Below are 22,778 nucleotides of genomic sequence, written 5' to 3'. Positions count from 1 at the left end.
TATAATCATTTGTGGAGGTAGCTACCTACTGTCATCAGGCGTCCTCAAACTTTTTAAACAGGGGGCCAATTCATTGTCCCTCAGACCTTTGGAGGGCCAGACCATAGTTTAAAAAAAAAACAACTATGAACAAATTCCTATGTACATTGCACATATCTTATTTTGAAGTAAAAAACAAAACGGGAACAAATACAATTCACACTGCCTCATGTGGCCTACGGGCCGCAGTTTGAGGACCCCTGGAAGATGCTCACTCCATAGCCCCCATTATTTTCTATGAACTACGTGACCACATTTAGACCCTAGCTTTAGTTGTTTTGTATTTACTCTTTTCACTATGGTTTATTTTCCAGCTTCAAACCCCAAGGTGTTCTCTGGGTTAACTAATGTCTTTTTTGTATGTCTGCTTGTCTCCCTTTTTCCTTACATTCTTTCTCATTTTAGTAGTCTTTAAATTTCAAATCTTTTTCCATAGCACTCTTCTTAGCATAGCATTTATTGCAGTACACTGCCATTCTAAGCATCCCCTATTAATCAAAGTACATCTTACATTGCACAGAGACATCACCTTCAAAGTTATCCTGTGAATTATAAAAAGTATCTAGTCTTATCATTTATGAATATGGAAATTAAGGCTTCTTCTCAATTTCTTGGCAATTTACCATCAGTACCTATGTGGGTAGGGGATACAAGAATATGTAACTAAGTTTAATATGATAATGTTACTTCATTCTTATCTTTTACCTTTTAAAACATTCTAAATACTCAAAATTACTAATATACAACTGTACAAATGTCATCTTAAATACTACTTTCTGTAAAAACTTATCACAAACTGATTGAAATAAACTCTGAATTTTTCATGGTTTATATATCAGCTCAGACCTTTATCTAGTCAGTTAACTTAGAGCCTTTAATGCCTATATCCAAATAGTTCTCCTCACACAATCTCCAAAACCACACTGGATCAACATGACAAGTCTTGGCTCTATTAAACATCACGCCCAATTGTATTGCTCTAAACTGCATGTCCCAAATTCCACGGTTTCAGCTATCCTGCTATTTAGGTAAAGATAAAATGAGCTTTTTCATGAAATGTCTTCCCTAAAGCTAGAGTCTTATACTGAACCACAGGATCTCTAGCAAGGAACCTTTAATCTCTGCCAAGCTCCGGCCAGTCTGGTATTTCCTGTTGTTATTTTCCTGGAGAAAGAAGGTAGGTTGCTTATAAAAGCACCTGTAACCACTTACTGATTCACTCATCTGGATGATATCTCCTACCTGGCTTTATGTACCATCTCTATAATATGCCGCATTATAAACCGGCTGGTAAACACACAATGTTCACACATTGCTATATATACAAATGCCAATGGGATTTTATTCCTATATACAACATTTGGAAGATAGCTTTAGTGAGTATATAAAAGACAATCAAAATCATCAAAATCCAATTAAATAGTTGGGTGCCTAATTTTTTCTGCTCTAGCACACTTTCACCATCACCTCTTATTTTTTTTTTATTAATATTAAATCATAGCTGTGTACATCAATGCGATCATGGGGCACCATACACTGGTTTTATAAACAGTTTGATACACTTTCATCACACTGGTTAACATAGCCTTCCTGGCATTTTCTAAACACACACCACATCTCACTTGGGTTACTATTTGGAATTAGTCCCAGGTAATATGGAAGAACTGCAAGGCCTGGCCTGTAGCCACAGCTTGCAGTGCTGCTCGATCTCAGAATGAACACCCATTAAATCAGAACCCATCATTGAAAGCATTATTTGCCCCAATTCTTTATGTTTAAAGGCATAACTTTAACTTCTGCAAAGAAGCCGAAAATGAACTATCTTCAAAATTTCCCTCCTATTCTTCCCTGGACCTGTCACCAGTTCATTACCCCATCATTCCACAATGCTCTCCCCAAGTTTATTGATATTTTCTATGTTGCTATCTCTGATGGTCAATCCAAGTCCTTGAAGTCTCTGTGAATATTAATTGATGTGAATGCTTGTTCCTAAACTCTGAAAACACTTCATTCAGCTGGCGTTCTGGAAGCCTTGCTCTCTTGCTATCCTCACTGGCCTTTCCCGGTATCCTGTGCTGTTCCTTCTCCGCTCCCCGGCTATTTATTATGGGTGTATCTCGGGGTTCAGTCCTGTATCTCTTTCCTCATATCACTTACTTTCTGTTGAAATCACCCACCGCCATAGCTTTAAACACCATCCATACGCTGTTGCCAGTAATTCCCAACTTTACATCTTCCATGCAGACTTTCCCCTTCAAGTCCACGGTCATGTTCGGTAGCTTATCAATGATCAATTTGTTCAACAAATAATTATCTCTATTCAGTTATTCAAAAGCTTCATACACTTAACCTGTCTGAAACTAAATACCTCATTCACCCTTTCTAAAGCCTCCCCCTACCATGATCTTAAGCGAGATGAATTGTATCTCCAAGAGTTTTCAAGGAAAAAACCCTGGACTTATCCTTGGCTCCCCTCATTCTTTTAGGTGTCACATACAATTTTGTCAGCAAAACCTGTGATCTGAGAGTAGAGACTTTCAAAAAGTATCTAAAAACAAATCACTTCTCACCACTACATGCCTGGTTCAAAATGTCATCACCTCTCACTGTCTGTTTTACTGAGAGTGAAATTCAAAGCATTTGCAATGACAATAAAGCCTTAAGCCATGTGAAGCTGCCTTGTATTTCTAACTTGTTTCTTATTACTCTCCTTTTTGCTCACTCGGTTGGATGTGGGTCTAAAAACACCATTTGCATAGTCTTAGTTCGTGACTTTTGTGCTTCATGAGCAGGCAGCTAAGGGAGTAAACCACACGCTTCTAGTTTAAAGACTGACAGTCGCTGTATTGAAATTACTAATCATTGCATCTTTGATTATGAGTTTCTAAAGTCCAATAGGATAATGAAGCATATGTGATGGGTTTGAAGTCTCGGCTTACATGAGGTCCCACCTCCTTGTGTCTGGAAATAGATTCCCAACCACCCATTCCTCTTCCCACACCCAGAAATTTCTGCCACCCGGGGCTCCCAGAGGGGATTTGGGTGTAGAAATGAATGTCAGTGCACAAAGTCATGAAGCTGAGCCCCAGGGACCTCTGAGGGCTGCCCTGGCCTGAGAAGAATGCTATGCCCAAGGGGTATAACATCAAATAGCAAATACAAAGATCCAGACATGGGAGAAAGGGGGAAATTTCTTTACTGTGTTTTGAAAAAGGCCCCCTCTTTCATTTTGAATTCTTTCCACAGATTCCATAGCCAGCCAGCCCTGCTTATATCTCCAGAAGAGCACATAAGTAATTCATTTATATTCTTTAATCCTTTTCTTAAAAAGTGAGCTTTTCCATTTAGTTTTCTAATGACTACCCTTTTGAGAATCAAATTTCTCACCAAACCCATACTTTCAGCCCCAGACCATCTAACCATTGGTTTCATTTTTTTTTTTTTTCCTAGAGCATTAATCCTTAGCTGGCATATAATATATAATTTACATATGTATTTTTGCTCATCTCCTTCTCTGCACAATATGGAAGTCAGAGTTTTGTCCTGTTGTTCTGAAAATAATTACATGCTTATGTTAAGGAAATTTGATTATCCTATTTTTCTAACAAAACTTTGTATCGAAGATCACTTTGTGTTTAACCTAAGAAAGTACTATCAATTAGGAAGGGTAATGTACCTAAGAAACAAATGTATGGCCCCATAATAATTGTGCCCAACTATAGAACACTGAAAATTAAGCCCAGGTGAGACTTAAATATATAACAATTCAAGAACAAGAGTGTATTGGTTCTTCCATCTGAACTAAAAAAAACAAAATAAAACTGAAAACTACTATGAACTATTGAACTATTTCTCCTGGTATATAGCAGCAAATTCAATAAGAGGCAACTCTTTCTTTCGTAGGATGTCTATAAGTAAATCCTAATTATCTAAACCTCTAAAGTTTAAACAAAAATTATATTATTGGCTTTTTTAAAGGAACATTTTTTTTCTCTTTCAATGGTAATTTTTTTGAGATTTTCAATTCCAATGAAATAATCATATATTAAGAGAGGCAAGATGGATAAAAACAAAAATTGTGTTATAATGGTATCATAAGATTGACAGGATTAAAATTACAGAACAATGTACTGTCTAGACATTATCTAGTATATTTCACATAGTATTAAGTAATAAAACTATTTTTATTCTACTAGTTTTTAAAATTTCAACTCTTCAACTCAAAATGAAAGATATAATTGATGTTTCTTCCATTGATTTAAAAACAAAGGCACAGAAATCTGTAGTGAACTTATAAAACTAAAATACAGAGGGTAGTAGTCCATTCCAAAGTTTTGACCAAAGTAATGGGGAGCATCTTGGTAAGCTATCTCCAACAAGATAACATGGAAAATCAAAACAGAGGCAAGCTCATTTTAATTCATGTATTTATTGAATAAACTTACATTGTGTTAGATACTTTTCTATGAACAAATATTGTGGCCTCAGACATCGTAAGTGAACTAGAAAAGGTGAAAATGATTACCAGAGAAAGCAGCTTTTGGAAAGAAAGTTGAAAGAGGCTAAATGCGCAGTACAGGCAAGGCAAGAAATTTGCTGAACAAAACAAATTACACCACCCTTCCAGAATGACTCACTGCCTTTGGGGAAATACAAAACTGAACACAAAGAAGGAAAAAAAATCACTGAAAACTGCAATCATAACAACTATGAGAAAAATGATACTGAAAAAGAGAAACTCAGTAAAAATATTGTAATAGAATCAGTCCCCTGGAGCACACAAATTAGATTTCCCAAGAAGCCAGACAGGAAATGCCAAATATTGACAAGGAAAATAATTGGCCAGGATCAATGGTTCATTTTAAGCAACAAGCCTCCCTCTAACTCTCTAATTTTATGAATAAATGCCTTGAAATAACTTGTCATACATGTAAAACAAAATTTAATATATATTCAACAGTATGTAGTTGGTTGTAGAGATATAGGGAGGTAGGTGGATAGATAGATGGATAGATAGACAGATAGATAGATCTAGGTATGTCTACCTAAAAATAAAAAAAAAAAATCAAACAAATCTTAGAAGACATGGCAAAGTTAGTGCCCTAGGGAAGTTTATAACAAAATAATTCATAATTACTTTTAAAATCTCACTTTTACTGTATATATAGACCAGAAGACATATTTTTTGACATAGAGTAATATGCATTGTCCCAAAATACAGCTAGCTTCCAAAAAATAACAGTTGCTTTAAAGTTGCAGTGTATGTTGCATAAACTATCTTATGCAAAGATAAGAAATCAAGAAATAATAATAATGCAATCAAAGAAAATCCTTTCCCTTTCATGACTCAACGTATTATGGAATTACAAATATTGGTACTAATTTCAAAACCATATTTAATCTAATAAGATTACAAGACAAAAATTAAGACAAATAGTATAGATAAGCTATTTTCTGGAGCTCAGCTGAGCTAGATACCGGGTGGAGTTGTCAGGCATGAAAGAAGCTGATGAAAGCAATTAGAAGCCAAAATAATAGTAACAGTGACGCCTGTAATCCCTGAGTGCCTGGTCATTAAGTGGTGAAACTGGTAAAACACTGACTTCCCACTGTTTTATCTCCCCCCGTGGGACCCCACATTGCTTGAGGGCCAGGTGGATCAGCACGGACATGGGGGACCATCTAAATGTTGAGGGAATACCAAACAAAAGGCTGGGAGAGGAAAAGTACTGGTTCAAATGGGGAAAATCTCTTCAAGTTTCTACCCTCCACACCCCCAAGGACGATGCGGCAGAGTTGCCTTAGGATCTAGGAATGAGACCTAGGAGTAAAGGCTTCTGGGCTTGGAATGAAAATACACATAAGAACATGAATGGTCAGGAGGGCTCAGGTCCTTAACTGCAGCTCCCCTCAGCACCTGCGGTGTGTTCACTGTGTACAGTCTGCTGTGTGGAGGCCGCCTTTCTTTTTGTGAGGCTTTCCAGGTAATTCCTTATGGTCAGCTCCTAAAGTGACATGTAGGTTTCTAACCAGATACCATACTACTCCAAAAGTCAACGTGAATTATTAAAAGGCAGAATGAACGTCAACAACCATACAATGTGATTAAAAATAAAGAAACATATTTGGAATGTGATTTTTTTTTTTTTAACAAATCAAAACAGCTGATTCTTTACCCTGTGACTAGAAGGATATACCTAATGTTACTGGGATGTAGCTTATGGATTTTTGAGAAAACCAGGGAGGCAATTGTGCAACAAAATAAAAGTCATCAAGAATCAATACTTTACTACCTCAGATTCTAACAAAAGAAAGTTTTGTTTTGTTCAATAAAAGAAAAGTCATCAACAATCAATACTTTATTACCTCAAATTCTGCATATTTGGTTGATGATTTGAAATTTTCATTAAATGACTAAAGGCATCTCATAGTCCCATATTTAACATGAAAAATCGTACACTCATCATCTTCCCTTTCCTGACTATGTCTTCTTTTATGTTTTCTATTTAGATGACAAAATTCATGTAACCTGCTCATAGTAATCAAATACTTCTTTAGAGCTTTTACTTCTCAACGTTTCATATTTCATTTCCAAAAATTATTGTATGTTTTAATGTTTTAATTCCTTAATACCTCTGCATTCTACATACCAGTCAGAGTTTTTTCATCAAACATATACCAAACTAATATCATTTCGCATCTAGACAATTAATAATATCTATGTACTAATGTGACTGCATCCATATTTAAACCACTATTTGGAAAATGCAAATCTTCCACCTCAGAATGTGTTTAATTCCTGTCAGTTGTTTTCAGTGATTTTTAAAGTCAAAGGCCCCACAGGGCACTGTGTGAAGCTCCTGCTGCCTAACTCTGCAGACTCATCTCTAGACAGCTTCTAGACACGCTGCAGATCACACAGTTCTTCAGTCGCTCAGGCGAGTTCTTATCTCTTAGCCATGGTGTTAAGAGTTTTTCTATATGTTGTTTCTCTAAATTGTCTCCAAATCCCAACTCAAGGAAAGTCAAAGGATTGAGTGCTGGATAGTATATTATGGGTTTTCTTCTTACCCCCTTTATCACATTTAACATCTTATGTCAATTTTACCAATTTGATTAATGACTGTCATCCATGACATTGTATGTTCTAAGTTGGCTGTAACTATGACCTTTGTGCTCTTTGTCCAGTTGTTTCTCCCTAGGAAATTTACTACAAATATTTTTCAAAAATGAGTCAATGGGTGAAGTTCATAATCATGGGATGGATTTTTTTACCCTTCATTTTTTTCTAGCACTTTTTTATGTACAGATTTAAATGTACCCAATGATTTTTATAATACAGTAAAGAAGACTAGAATAGGAAATGATGTTCTAAGTACACATCATTAGGGGAGATGTTATATGAACCATCCTGTGGGAAAGCCAGGAACTTTTTCCACCATTCCAAGACGTTCACATTGTGTTAAATGGAGATAAATTTAGGTAAAAGGAGCATTAAAGATTGCACATAAATAAGCTATCTGTATTTCCATTTACAGTTTTATGATAACAGACATCACTTGAGATATAATTGTGCCATAAAACCAATATTTTAAACATCTTTGCAGTGATTAGATACCATTCTACAAAATAAAATCTTCAATGTATTTTTCTTGTATTTGTTACTTTGTGTACCTTATTTGAATAAATTTAGTTCATAGTTATGAGTATATTTTTTCTCATTAGACCTATAAGTATCCATAATATTCTTATTATAAGTGAATTTCATTAATATAAAAGATTAACTCCTGAAATTGCTCTGTAATTAATTTCAGAGTTGGGGAAATTTTCTTTTATTTTGTTGAACTTTAAAGCTAGTTCATGATTAATGCAGTTAATCATGCTGATGATTTACTAGCTTTAATCATTGCAAATTGAGTCTTACTAGTTTTAATCATTGTACACTGAGTCTTTTTTCTTGAATCTTGTTTATGTGGAGAACATACGTCAAATGGGTTTTGGTTTTTCTTTTATTTATTTAATTAAGTTTCATCTGGAAGATCAAGATAATCTTTGCCATAAATTACAAAAATACATCTAATACTTTCATTTAAAAAATATTTTCATAGGGCGGCGCCTGTGGCTCAGTGAGTAGGGCGCCGGCCCCATATGTCGAGGGTGGTGGGTTGAAACCCAGCCCCGGCCAAACTGCAACAACAAAAAAATAGCCAGGCATTGTGGCAGGCACCTGTAGTCCCAGCTGCTCGGGAGGCTGAGGCAAGAGAATCACATAAGCCCAAGATCTGGAGGTTGCTGTGAGCCATGTGACGCCACGGCACTCTACCAAGGGCAGTAAAATGAGACTCTGTCTCTACAAAAAAAAAAAATATATATATATTTTCATAAATCGTAATATATTTTATAGAAAAATTCTACAATTCAATAAATAGTTGTCCTTTCTAACTCTAGAAACACCCCCAAACTCTTAGTCACTTCTTTGGAGTTGTCCATACAGAACTAAAAATATCGCTATGTCTAAGTATTTTTATCCAGCAAGTAATGAATACCAGTTAATGATATTGAAAACATTTGAAGATGATGATTTGTGAGTGCTTCACTTTGAAAAATAAATCAAGAAAAGGATTTAAGAATTATTAATAAGAAACTTTGGATTGTTTCAATTTTCTCTTTTTACATTAGACCAAAGAGAACTCTTCAGTAATGCCATCAGGTTGAAAAACTCTAGAAAGAAATGCATGGTCATTTTATTAAATCAGTTGTTTTATATTAGTTGGTTTTATATCTATTTATTTATTCAGAGAGAGGAGTATTTCTCTATGACCCTGGATACTATGCAAAGTCATCATTGTAGCTCACTGCACTGCAACCTCAAACTCCTGGGCTCAAGTGATCTTCTTGCCTCAGCTTCCCAAGTAGCTGGGATTACAGGCACATGCTACAATGCCTAGCTAATTTTTATATTTTTAGTAGAGATGAAGGGTCTCATTCTTGCTCATGCTGGTCTCAAACTCCTGAACTCAAGGAATCCTCCCAACCTGAACTCCCAGATTGCTTGGACTATAGGTTCCAGCCCCCATGCTCAGCCTATTAGCTGGTTTTAAATGACTATAGTGCTCTTATCTTGCTTTTGTATTTTTAGATATACTTAGACTTGCTGGACAAAATGAAAATCTCGATCTGAAGTTACATTTTTCTGAATTGTCAAGAATAACACTTCAGTGATTACAATAAAATAATACCAAATATTTACTCCTCCAAATATTCCATTCTTCAATAAACATAATATATAATGATAATTAATTTTAGTCACTAGCATACTGTTTAAGTTCCTACCCTTATAAACGGGAATATAGTTATTAATAAGCATGGTAGAGTATCTTTGCAATGAAATGGCCTATAAATACACTTATCAATACTGGCATCTATAATTCATACACGCTGAAAGAAATAAGTATTTCTTATTTTTGGATGGTAATCTTCCTTGATGGTAACTGAATATCCCAGTGAAGTAAGTACAATTGAGACTGAAGCATGAGAGGAAAGTTCGACTAGGTGAAACCGTGGTTATTTTGCTAATTTACTCTGTGGTTGTGTTGAAAGGGTAGGCATGCTAGCCATTTGAGAAGAATGAATGTTCCTCCATGGGTACCTTTCTTAAATCAAGAAATGACATAAAGACTTAAGGCAATAGAGATCTAAAAATTATGAGTGGAAAGACCAATATATGATATAGTCAATATTTATTACAAGCAGAACATTCTTTAAAATTGATGTCTACAACATTGTCCCCAAGGCTTACACTACCATTTCAACTCACTGCTTCATGAACAACACACAGCTGGTTTATGGGTGGCATCAGCCATTCTTTATCTTTCTATAGATGTGGAATAATAGATTATTTCTCTAAACAAAGGTCTCTAGTGCTTTGAACTAAAACTAAAATAATATCATGCAGGTGACAAAAATTCTGAAATGATCACTCCTTGATAATGATAGATTTCTGAAATAACATTATTAAAATGACATCATTTGGCCAAACAGCATATGAAATACAAATGTTATGATGACATGTGATATAAATTGATATTTTATGGTTAGAATAAGTATTTCATTCTGAAAAATTAGAATTAAAACAATAACTAACTTTGCTTAGGAAATGAATATGCTTTATACTTATTTAAGCCTAAAACACAATTAAAAGCTAGTACGAATTTGTCAATTAAGGGAAGAGTTTCAACAATATTTTAAAACCTGAATGATGACACTACATTATATTCCAAAATCATGCCTAAAGTTGCCATACATAAGGAAAATGAGAAATTGCACCTAAATTGCTTTTTGTTTACAAAAATTTCATATTTTATATTCTTCACAAAATTTTACAAAGAGGTAGCCAACATGTAAAGAATATTTTATGAAATTTTGTGATAAATATTTTATAAATAAAGGTACAGGTAGCTACAATTTCACACTTTCCCTATGTGTTGTGTCTTTTTTTTTTTGTTTGTTTTTTGCAGTTTTTAGCCAGGGCTGGGTTTGAACCCACCACGTCCGTATGTGGGGCCAGCGCCCTACCCCTTTGAGCCAGAGGCGCTGACCTATGTGTTATGTCTTTAGGGGCATCTTTTGGAACACTAGAATACGATGTATCTTCTGTTTGAAGCTATGTTTAAAAACCACTATTTTCCTCAACTGTAATAATCAGATAATCAGATGTACAGCAGTTCTTTGGCATTTTTCAATTAAAATATGGTATACTAACTAATAAGTTTGCCAAAGAAAGGCAGAAAAATTAAAAAGGAACTACATGTTTCATTACCACAAAAGATCAATGATTATATATTTAATATTGCTATTCTAAACACAGTGATACAAATGATGCCTTCATGGAAAGTATAAAATTCATGATGAAAATTGTTCATGAATATGTGTTCACAGTTTTAAACTTCTCAAAATTGTACCTAGAATCAATATCCATATTTAAACTACAGGAGAAATAAATATAATGTAGATAAGTTCTTATACCAATAAGGACGAAGAGCATGATTATCAACTTCAAAATGATAGTAAATTTCTGCAAAAAAAATGAAAGGAAATACAAAGAAATAAATATACCATCAGTATTTCTCTGCACTACTTGTAATCAGGTATTGACATATTTATTTCTCTTCAAATATTCATGAAAGAGAATAATCTTCTTTTAAAATAAAAATGAGGTTATGATAGTATACAACTCACTATAATTTTATACTATCTAAAAGTTGTTGGTAAAGCATTTTCAGGAGATGCTGGCACATTTAGCTAATAAAGTATGGCCTTCAAATTGATAGCAAATGTTGAAATAGATATTTGCTTCCTATGGAAGCTGCAAATATGAAATAACGATAACCAATTTATTCACTTTACCATTGCAGCAACATGCCCACTTATGACATGAGCCAGAAAAAAAAAAAAAAAGAAAAGAAATTTATTTCCAGGGCAGCGCCTGTGGCTCAAAGGAGTAGGGTGCTGGACCCATACGCCGGAGGTGGTGGGTTCAAACCAGGACCCGGCAAAAAAAAACTGCAAAAAATTAAAAAAAAAAAAGAAATCTATTTCCATTACTCAGAACTTATGAATTCTTCATGTGGTAAGGTGAGTTGTTAAAAAGTATTAGCTTTAGATATGTTATATAATAGATGTCATATTTTTTTTAACATGGAGATGTTAAATATTCGTAGTACTAACAACAAATATAAATCACACCCACATACATGACTAATATGATCCTCACCATTACTATATTATGACCACAAATTTTTGAAGTGACAACTCAGATAATGCCTACTCATTATGTGACTTTAATACAGATTTTCTCAACAAAATGTAGTAGTGGCTGTCGCTCCTGTCTTTGTTTTGCTTTTACATTATTTATTGAGTTTCTGATGACATTCTCTATTACAGTGGTCACTTCTTTGGTAATGTCCTTCCACCGTCTCCATTTGTTCCATTTTAGTAAGCTTTTCTTCTTCCTCTAAATGTGTATTTCATTTCATAATTTATCTCAGTAAGATAAATTATGCTTGGAAGGATCTATTATTTAGATGCTCTGTTACAACTGCTCTGACTTTAGACACTACAAATGTGATACTTCATATAGTACTACCGATTCTTTAGACATCTTAGAATTCTGCATATGCAAAAAAAGGAAGTTCTTTAATTTCCTTGCATTTTCCTGGGGTTCACATTCTTCCGATATTCTAAATCATGTGCCATTTATCTCCTTTCCTACTATCAAATTTTCTTGTTATTTCTCCTCCATCTTCACTCAATTTTGGGGTGTATTTTTAAAAAAAATCATTCTAGAGTATTTTTAATAAAATGCTGAAAGATAGTGAAATTAAAATTTCATAATTCTTCAGTAAATGAACATTACTTTTGGTTGTTACAGATATATCACAATATTAACTTGCTTTAGGAATATTACTGTGATATCAGCAAATGCTTTTTTATTGAGGATTTATGTCTTCCAAAAATCTAGAAAAATTTACCAATAGTATCTTCAAATGATATTTTTTAGCCATTGTCTTCATTTTATCCTTCTATAACTTATTAACAAAATGCCAAACACTACAAATCATATATGTCTCTTCACTGTTTTTTTTAATTTATTTTTATTTTATTTTTATAATTAATCTTTGTTGCTCTAAGTGGCATAGTAGGACCCTAAGTGCCATTGTAAAATGCCCTCAGTTGATTTTCACCTCTTTTTCAGAGGTGAAATCATCAATTCTATTTTTAGGTTAGCAAGTACATTTTTGCAGATCAATGAAAATATACAAAAGTATTTAAAAAAGTATTTTAAGCAATAGCAGATCAATCTCTACCTGCATATCTTTCATTAGAAATGTGATTTACCCAGGCCATTATAAAATATTGCTAGTATTGCCATTGTTCAAGGGAAGGAATAACTAAATAGTAAGAATAAGTCATATTGGGGGAAAGGCAGCCTGATTCATATCAGTGTAACAGAAAAGCTTATACCTTGATGAAATCACCAGCTATACTTGAACTGGGATCAATATCTATAAAAGTCACAGCTGGATGTTTGTAGAAATTTACAAATCTATTTGAAAAGTCATATGGAAATTAAAGAGACTCAGAAAGCCAAAATGGTCTTGGAAAAGAACAACAAAGCTAAAGGAATTCCATTTCAGATTTCAAATTCACTACAAAGCTGTAGCAATCAAGAAACTGAAGTATAGGCATAGGATGGTCATGTCCTACATAGATCAATGCAACGGAATCGAAAGTCCAGAAATAAACACATTTATGGCTAATTGATTTTCAGCAAGTGTGCTTACGGAATTCACGGAGGAAAGAATAGTCTTTTCATGGAAGGGTGCTAGAATAAATGTATATATATATATACAAAAAATAGTTATACTCCTATTTCAAACCATATACAAGAATCAATTCAATATAAACATATATTTAAACGTAAGTGGAAAATTATAAATACATTGAAAGAAAATACAGAAGACAATCTTCATGACCTTGGGATAGGCAATAATGTTTTCAGATATGACACAGAAGGCAAACAGAGAAAAAGAAAGAAAAAAAGCTATAATCAAAAAGAGATAAGAACAAGTGTTGTGGAGAATATGCAGAAACTGAGACACTTACACATTGGTGACAAGAATGGTGCGATTGCTTTGGAGAACACTTTGGAGATTTCTCAAAATGCTAAACATAAAGCACTATGTGATCCAACAATTGAACATTTAGGTAGAATATACTCATAAGAGAAAAATTATATCTATAAAAATTATATGTGGTTGTCTATGACAGCATTCTTCTTCTTCTTCTTGATTACTATTATTATTATTATTATTTTAGACAGAGTCTCACTAGTCACCCTTGGTAGAGTGCCATGGCTTCAGAGCTCACAGCAACTTCAAACTCTTGGGCTTAAACAATTCTCTTGCCCCAGCCTCCCAAGTAGCTGGGTCTACAGGCAACCATCTCAATGCCGGCATTTTTTTGTTTTTGTAGTTCTTTTGTTGTTGTTTTTAGCAGGCCTGGGCAGGGTTCAAACCTGCCAGCCCCCATGTATATGGCCAGTGTGCTAACCACTGAGCTCCAGGTGCTGAGCCAGACAGCATTCATCTTAATAGCCAATAAGTGTAGACATCCTAAATGTATATCATTTAGGATGAATGGGTAAACAAATGTGGTCTAACAATATAATAATACACTTTTTGGAAATAAAAATAAAGCAAAGATGCATGCTAAAACAAGGATAAACCTTGGAAACATTATGCTTAATGAAAGAAACAAGTCATGTGCCACATGAGTCCATTTATATCAATTGTCCAAAATAGGCAAATCTGCAGAAACAAGTATTTGTGGTTGTCTATGTTTGGGTGATTTCAGTGGTCAGATTGAGAGTAACCAGTAATGGTTACAGAAATTCTTCTTGATATGATGAAAAGTTCTTAAATAGAATGTGATGATAGTGGCACAACTCTATGAATATATTAAAATCCATTGAATAGCGCAATTTAAATGGATGAATTATATAGGATAAATTGCATCTCCATAAACTTGCCTAAAATGTTAGAGGACATTGACACAAAATTATATTGAGACAGTCGATGACATCTCATAGCTCCAAATAAGGTATCTTTTTCCAGTTATGTCCTTTACTAAGATTTAACATGAGTAGAGCACTTTTGTCACCACAATGCTCCTATGCCTCGATTTTGGCATCTAATAAGTTACTAACACCAAAAGTCATCTGAAATGCGTGGAGAAGGGATGGCTCCAGGAGGACAATTCAGGTCCTAGTACATGGTGGGGGTGGAGGATGGGGAGAGCTGAGAAGGGAAAGGAGGGAGGAGTGGGGGACAAGGAGTACGGTGTGCTTTTTGGGGGTGGAACACAAGTATAACAGGGTCCTTATCTAACAAAACCAATCAGTGTAACCTGGTTCTGTGTACCCTCAATGAATCCCCAACAACAACAACAAAAAAAAAGCATTTCTAGAATATTCTTTTGCATCAAATCATACTATGAAAGAAATAATAATGACAAAACTGTAGTAGTGGTAAAGAATACTCATTGAAAGTTTACCACTAATAATACTGTGCTTTCCAAGTACTAGTTCCTTCAGTCCACACCAGAACACTGTGAGATTGGAACCATCATTTCCTCCATTTTGTAGGTGAGCACAGAGAAACTGGACACATTATTTAAAATTACAGAGAAAGCAAGGATAGAATTGGAAATCTGGCTACTTGACTTCTGAGTTCTTGCTCTTATTCACTATATTTTTAGTAGTGACATGGACAATCGTAAAACAGCAAAGAAGTTAGCCAAGGGGTCACCCGTTGTTGAGGCTGTGATTATATTCTCGAAAGCAAACAACTCTGCATCATCAATATAATAACAATTTATCACAATAAGGTAAATCAGTGAAATGGCATGGGTACATATTGATGATTAACAGAAAAAATATAAAGACTAATATAAATTATTTAAAAAGCTAACTACAAAAAGTGTAATATTTACTTTTCATGCTTTTAGTTATTAATAGATTGTCACTTTATGGTTTCAGTATTTTATTTCTTTTTTTCAAGTGTGTATTTTGCTAGAGGTATTCATATGTATCAGCTATTATGCATGGAATCATAAAAGAGTGAACAAAAACTTCTGTATTATTTAAGGCAATCCTTCAAATAACCAGGAATATTCAAAGAATAAAAAGTACTTATCAATATTAGTGACTCACATAAAATAAGACCATAAAAGGAGACTCCACCACCTGATGTACATTGGGGGAGACAGCACTAAAATAAATTAGAAAGAGGGTATAGGAGCAGTAAATGATAAACTGAGCAAATATCCTAAAAGATGAGAGTTAAATACGCAGATGCAATTCTTCATTTGGTAGGAAATTAAGCTCCTTTAATTATAATAGCCCATACTAGTTATTATAAAATACTAATGAGAAACATATGCATTTTTAATAATGCTAATAGATTATCTCTATACATAATCACAGTAGAATTGTTTGATAGGTACTACAGACCGTACTAATTAAGTTTCATCTACGTTCCTGAAAAGTCACTTTTTAACAAAATTAAAATCTATATGTAAGTCAGCTACCAACGCTTCTATGAAATAATAAATGCTTTTTTTTTAATTTGAGGAGACTCAGCGTGAGATTTAAGTCAATATGGATCATGTTACAGGGTCCAGATATCATAAAAGTGTAGAAAGTACTAAAAATACCAATACCATGTAGAAAATTTACCTAAACCTTAGAAACTATAAAAGTTGCAATTATGGAACATGACATTATGAATAAAAAAGTTAACATTTTAGAAGCATTAGTGTTGATAGTTTGTACTTAAAGTATTATAATATTTTAAGAATGCGTTTATGTACAAATAGTCTGCTGTTTGAAAAGTCTATTTGGAAGGTCTTTTCTGTTATTCAAGTCAATTAATTTTATTAATCAATGTGTGATCAATGACTAGCAGTTCAAGAAAAGCAACTGGTAATTGTTTAATTTGACACAATTTTATGGGTATTGAATCGATGTCAATAAAAAATTTACTCTAGAACTTGTCTTTTCATCAAAGAAGGCGGCAGTAGCAGAAGGAGCTGAGATGCTACAATATGAGAACGGGGACAGTGTTACTAGACCCTGGATACGCAGAACATTATGTTTATAAATTAGAACCCACAAGGAAAATAAGTGGAGCCTTCTCTATCCCATCCACTTTATATATTATTTGTATAGTTCACCTACATTTATTCTACAAGTATTTTCACTGATTTTAAATTGAATTTTGTGCACAATCAGGGTATGTGCGTATTGCCAGAAAGGATGAAATTAATACACATTAGCTAGCTGTAATTTAGCCGTCTCTTGAAAACAACTTGCGTTCTACTTTTAACTATAAACATAAACTTTGAAACATAAATTTAGAAATAAGTATGTGTTACTGGCATTTAAGATACACACATAGAAGCTGTGCAGGTAAAGATGTAATGATCATGTGGCTGTTATTAGGTAGAGAGAGATGTTCTATGCACTAAATTGCTTACTGATAGTGAAAGGTTCAAATTAAACAATGGACAGCACAAACATCTTCACACAAAATTATAGCTGTTCAAAAGTGCAAAGGGTTGTGACTATTCCTGCTGGCGGTGTGTAGTAAATAATGTTTTCTATCATTTAAAATTACATGGACAAAAATCTTTTGTGTTAAAAGTAAATAATGTGCAACTTCTTAGTGAATTAAATTCATTCTAAATTTCTTTAAAGTAGCACATCTTAACAATATAGAACAAAGTATAAAAATAATATTTGTAGTTAGAAAGGGAAATGGTGAATAGATGAGTACTTCGATAGAATTTTTAGTGATGCCCCCCACCCCCCAAAAAATGTGTTTTATAAAAAGACATAGCATGTGTGTGAATGGATTTATTGTCAGGTGACTTAAAATCCAGTGCTGGTCATTTCTAAAACTGACTGAAGCTATCTATGACAAACCCACAGCCAATATTTTACTGAATGGAGTAAAACTGAAAGCTTTTCCTCTTAGAACTGGAACCAGACAAGGCTGTCCTCTGTCACCTTTACTATTCAACATAGTGCTGGAAGTTCTAGCCAATACGATTAGACAAGACAAGGAAATAAAGGGAATCCAAATGGGAGCAGAGGAGGTCAAACTCTCCCTCTTTGCTGATGACATGATCTTATACTTAGAGAACCCCAAAGACTCAACCACAAGACTCCTAGAAGTCATCAAAAAATACAGTAATGTTTCAGGATATAAAATCAATGTCCACAAGTCAGTAGCCTTTGTGTACACCAATAACAGTCAAGATGAGAAGCTAATTAAGGACACAACTCCCTTCACCATAGTTTCAAAGAAAATGAAATACCTAGGAGTATACCTAACGAAGGAGGTGAAGGACCTCTATAAAGAAAACTATGAAATCCTCAGAAAGGAAATAGCAGAGGATATTAACAAATGGAAGAACATACCATGCTCATGGATGGGAAGAATCAACATTGTTAAAATGTCTATACTTCCCAAAGCAATCTACCTATTCAATGCCATTCCTATCAAAGTACCTACATCGTACTTTCAAGATTTGGAAAAAATGATTCTGCGTTTTGTATGGAACCGGAAAAAACCCTGTATAGCTAAGGCAGTTCTTAGTAATAAAAATAAAGCTGGGAGCATCAGCATACCAGATTTTAGTCTGTACTACAAAGCCATAGTGCTCAAGACAGCATGGTACTGGCACAAAAACAGAGACATAGACACTTGGAATAGAATTGAAAACCAAGAAATGAAACTAACATCTTACAACCACCTAATCTTCGATAAACCAAACAAGAACTTACCTTGGGGGAAAGACTCCCTATTCAATAAATGGTGTTGGGAGAACTGGCTGTCTACATGTAAAAGACTGAAACTGGACCCACATCTTTCCCCACTCACAAAAATTGATTCAAGATGGATAAAGGACTTAAATTTAAGGCATGAAACAATAAAAATCCTCCAAGAAAGCATAGGAAAAACACTGGAAGATATTGGCCTGGGGGAAGACTTCATGAAGAAGACTGCCATGGCAATTGCAACAACAACAAAAATAAACAAATGGGACTTCATTAAACTGAAAAGCTTCTGTACAGCTAAGGAGACAACAACCAAAGCAAAGAGACAACCTACACAATGGGAAAGGATATTTTCATATTTTCAATCAGACAAAAGCTTGATAAGTAGGATCTATAGAGAACTCAAATTAACCCACATGAAAAAAGCCAACAATCCCATAGATCAATGGGCAAGAGACATGAATAGAACTTTCTCTAAAGATGACAGACGAATGGCTAACAAACACATGAAAAAATGTTCATCATCTCTATATATTAGAGAAATGCAAATCAAAACAACCCTGAGATATCATCTAACCCCAGTGAGAATGGCCCACATCACAAAATCTCAAAACTGCAGATGCTGGCGTGGATGTGGAGAGAAGGGAACACTTTTACACTGCTGGTGGGACTGCAAACTAGTACAACCTTTCTGAAAGGAAGTATGGAGAAACTTCAAAGCACTCAAGCTAGACCTCCCATTTGATCCTGCAATCCCATTGCTGGGCATCTACCCAGAAGGAAAAAAATCCTTTTATCATAAGGACACTTGTACTAGACTGTTTATTGCAGCTCAATTTACAATCGCCAAAATGTGGAAACAGCCTAAATGCCCACCAACCCAGGAATGGATTAACAAGCTGTGGTATATGTATACCATGGAATACTATTCAGCCATTAAAAAAAATGGAGACTTTACATCCTTCGTATTAACCTGGATGGAAGTGGAAGACATTATTCTTAGTAAAGCATCACAAGAATGGAGAATCATGAATCCTATGTACTCAATCTTGATATGAGGACAATTAATGACAATTAAGGTTATGGCGGGGGAAGCAGAAAAAGGGATGGAGGGAGGGGGGTGGGTCCTTGGTGTGTGTCACACTTTATGGGGGCAAGACACGATTGCAAGAGGGACTTTACCTAACAATTGCAATCAGTGTAACTGGCTTATTTTACCCTCAATGAATCCCCAACAATAAAAAAAAAAAAAAAATCCAGTGCTGGTTTTATCACTTACATGCACACTGCCCTAGGGTTAAGTTATTTCATTTTCATAGTTTATGCTTCTTACATTTAAAAGATAAGATTCTTGGATTATATTTCATCCCCAAAATTTGGTTGTTGTGTATATGACATTTAGGGGTAACAGTTATGCAATGTGCCGAAAAGTGAAACTATCTTTTTAGTCATAAAGTGTACTTTGCCATATATATATATATATATTAGTAGTATAGTGTGTGTGTGTGTTAGTACCACTACCATTTTCCAATTCATGATGACTCCTGGGAAGCTCAGATTACCATTGACTTCTATTGATTCTATATTTATATTACCCCTCAAGGTCACTTTCCTACATTTTAATTAATGAAAATGTATATGAAACTTATATATGATGTGCATATTAAATTATGCAGCACAGTTATATATGACTTGCAAATTAAGATTATGTGTGAAGACGGGGTTACTTGAAGCAAGTTGAAGGATTTTCTGGACAATTATTTCCTTTACAAGGTAGGATATAAATGTTCATGCTAGGGATAAGAAAGTAAATAACAAGGTGGAATGTTTGAAGAAAAGGGGGCCCGTTAGAAAGCCCCTTTGATGAATGGGTGAGAGATGGGCTTATTGTCTAATCTTAGTACCCCACTGATGATATAACTAATTGCCACAAACCTAGTGGCTCAAAAGAATGCGGTTCTGGGGCAGCTCCTGTGCCTCAAAGGAGTAGGGCACCGGCCCCATATATCAGAGGTGGCACGTTCAAACCTGCTCCTGGCCAAAAAAAAAAAAGAAAGAAAGAATGTGGTTCTGAAAGGCAGAAGTCCAAATTGCATCTTGTTAGTTTAAAACCAAGATGTGGGCAGAGCTATCTCCTATTTCAGGCTGCGGGCGAAAACAGATTTCCCCTGGAAGCCAGTTCCCTTTCGCCATCACACTACTTCTGTGGGTGCTCCCACCCTCTTCCTCCTCCTCCTCCCTCTCCTGTCCTCTTCTTCCCTTTATCAGGATACTTGTGCTGATATTGTGCCCACCTAGATGATACAGGGTAACCTCTCCATCTTAAGATCCTCAACCTAATCACACCTGCAAAGTTCCTTCTGTCTTGTAAATTAATCTCTTCACAGGTTCTGAGGATTAACACAAGGACACTCAGGAGAGGAGATGTCATTGTTCCGCCAATCACAGCTCACCCTCTCCCTTCTCCCAAAGATCCATGTTCATCCCACAAAAATGTTATTCTCCCAATTTTAACATTCCCAAAGTCTGATCCTAGGACAGTGTGAGCTCAAAATACCGAATCTCATTGTCTGTATCGACAAATATTATAAAAGTTTAGTTTAAAACTATACAGTTTTCTACCTTCCACACTGTAACCTAGTTAAAATATATAAATTTACTCTTTCCCCAGATCAAAATCGCCAATGATTTCCTTTACTGCTACGCACTGTAGCCATAAACTTTTTAAACTTTTGTTTTTGCTCCAATTAGATGCCTTGAAAATATAGAACCCTCTTATTCATTGTCCTATATGCATAAATTAGCATGACGCCCTTTATATCTTAACATTTCTGTAGATGTATTGGGTGTGCTAAAAGAAAAATTTTACACATATTAATTTTAATAGGATTGATTTGAGCAATTCACGAATTGTGTGGCACTCAGAATCAGAAAGGTACAGAAAGCTCTGTAAGAGGGCATTAAGTATTTATGAACAGAACCATTGCCCTCAAATACAAAAGTGGTTTGACTGGTCAAGCTAGGCTTTGTGTCACGTGATCAGTTCCCAGCCTGTGACTGGCTGAAACTTGGCAACTGGTGAGTAGCTGTGACCTCCTCGCTATTTCTTACGCAAAGCATGTCCCAAGTTAGATTTCCATTTGTCTATGTATTATGTCTTTCAAACTTATCCCCTTGGTGATATCAAGCTTTTCCTTTTCAACTGGTGCTGTTTTCTGTTACATATCTTTTTCATTAGACATTTTCTAGCATACGGGGTGAGCAGTTTGACATCTCCATAGTATTGTTCAAACTGCCTTTTTTTTTTTTTTTTTGCAGTTTTTGGCCGGGGCTGGGTTTGAACCCACTACCTCCTGCATATGGGGCTGGCACCCTACTCCTTTGAGCCACAGGCACCGCCCAAACTGCTTCCTTAACTACAAAATAATTTCTTAAGTTCCTCATTCCACTGCTGCCATTGGAGGAAATCAGTCCCATCCTTTCACCCAGCCTTTTATATGAAAAAAGAGATTTCTTTTTTTATAAGTCTGGGTGACACTGCACTATTAACTGTGTATTATACATTATTTATTTGTATGTTTTTCCATGTTTCTCCTTCATTCGATACCCTTTAAATATTACTCATTTAAAGCTTTAATTTATCTAGATATTTCTTATATATATAGCATTGTAACATAGTTGTGAGTTAAACATATATGCTGCACCCATGGCACCACAGCCGTAGTGAGACGGCGCTGTCCGCGTTCTAGAACGACGGGAAGGTGGATTGTGCTCCATGGAGCTTTGCCCCCAGCACCCCCAGTATGCACAGCATCAGAAATGTTGCCTAGCATGCTCAGTTACCCGCTTAAGTTTAAAGATTGTGGCATCTAGTAGAAATATGTTCATGTGATTGTTGTTCTGTGTGAGAAGTCTGTTTGTACTGATAAATGAGCAATATATACTTTGTCACGAATGAACACAATGCACTATTGATCCAGATATAGTACAACTTTACATAACCTCCCACAATAAGGTTTTGTTCAAAACATCTTACTTCACCAATTTTTCATAATTAATAGAAATCAATAGAGTAATTTAATGTTTAACAAGCATTCAATTATGAATCAAAGTATAGTTACTAATAGAAATAAAAACATATAGAAAATATATAGAAATAGTCAAACATTATACATAAGGAATATGTCAAGCTATTTTTAAAAGATTACGGGGAGCTAAGAAAAGTTGCAAACATTGACATTCTTAAGATAAAAAGAAGTAAGCAGGTTTCACTGATAACCACCACCCTCCGAAGAGTGGCCTTGAAAGCATGTAATGCATGATAAACCGCATAACC

Source organism: Nycticebus coucang, chromosome 23 (assembly GCF_027406575.1).
Source record: "Nycticebus coucang isolate mNycCou1 chromosome 23, mNycCou1.pri, whole genome shotgun sequence".
Classification (NCBI taxonomy): Eukaryota; Metazoa; Chordata; class Mammalia; order Primates; family Lorisidae; genus Nycticebus; species Nycticebus coucang.
This window is presented reverse-complemented; position numbering follows the sequence as displayed.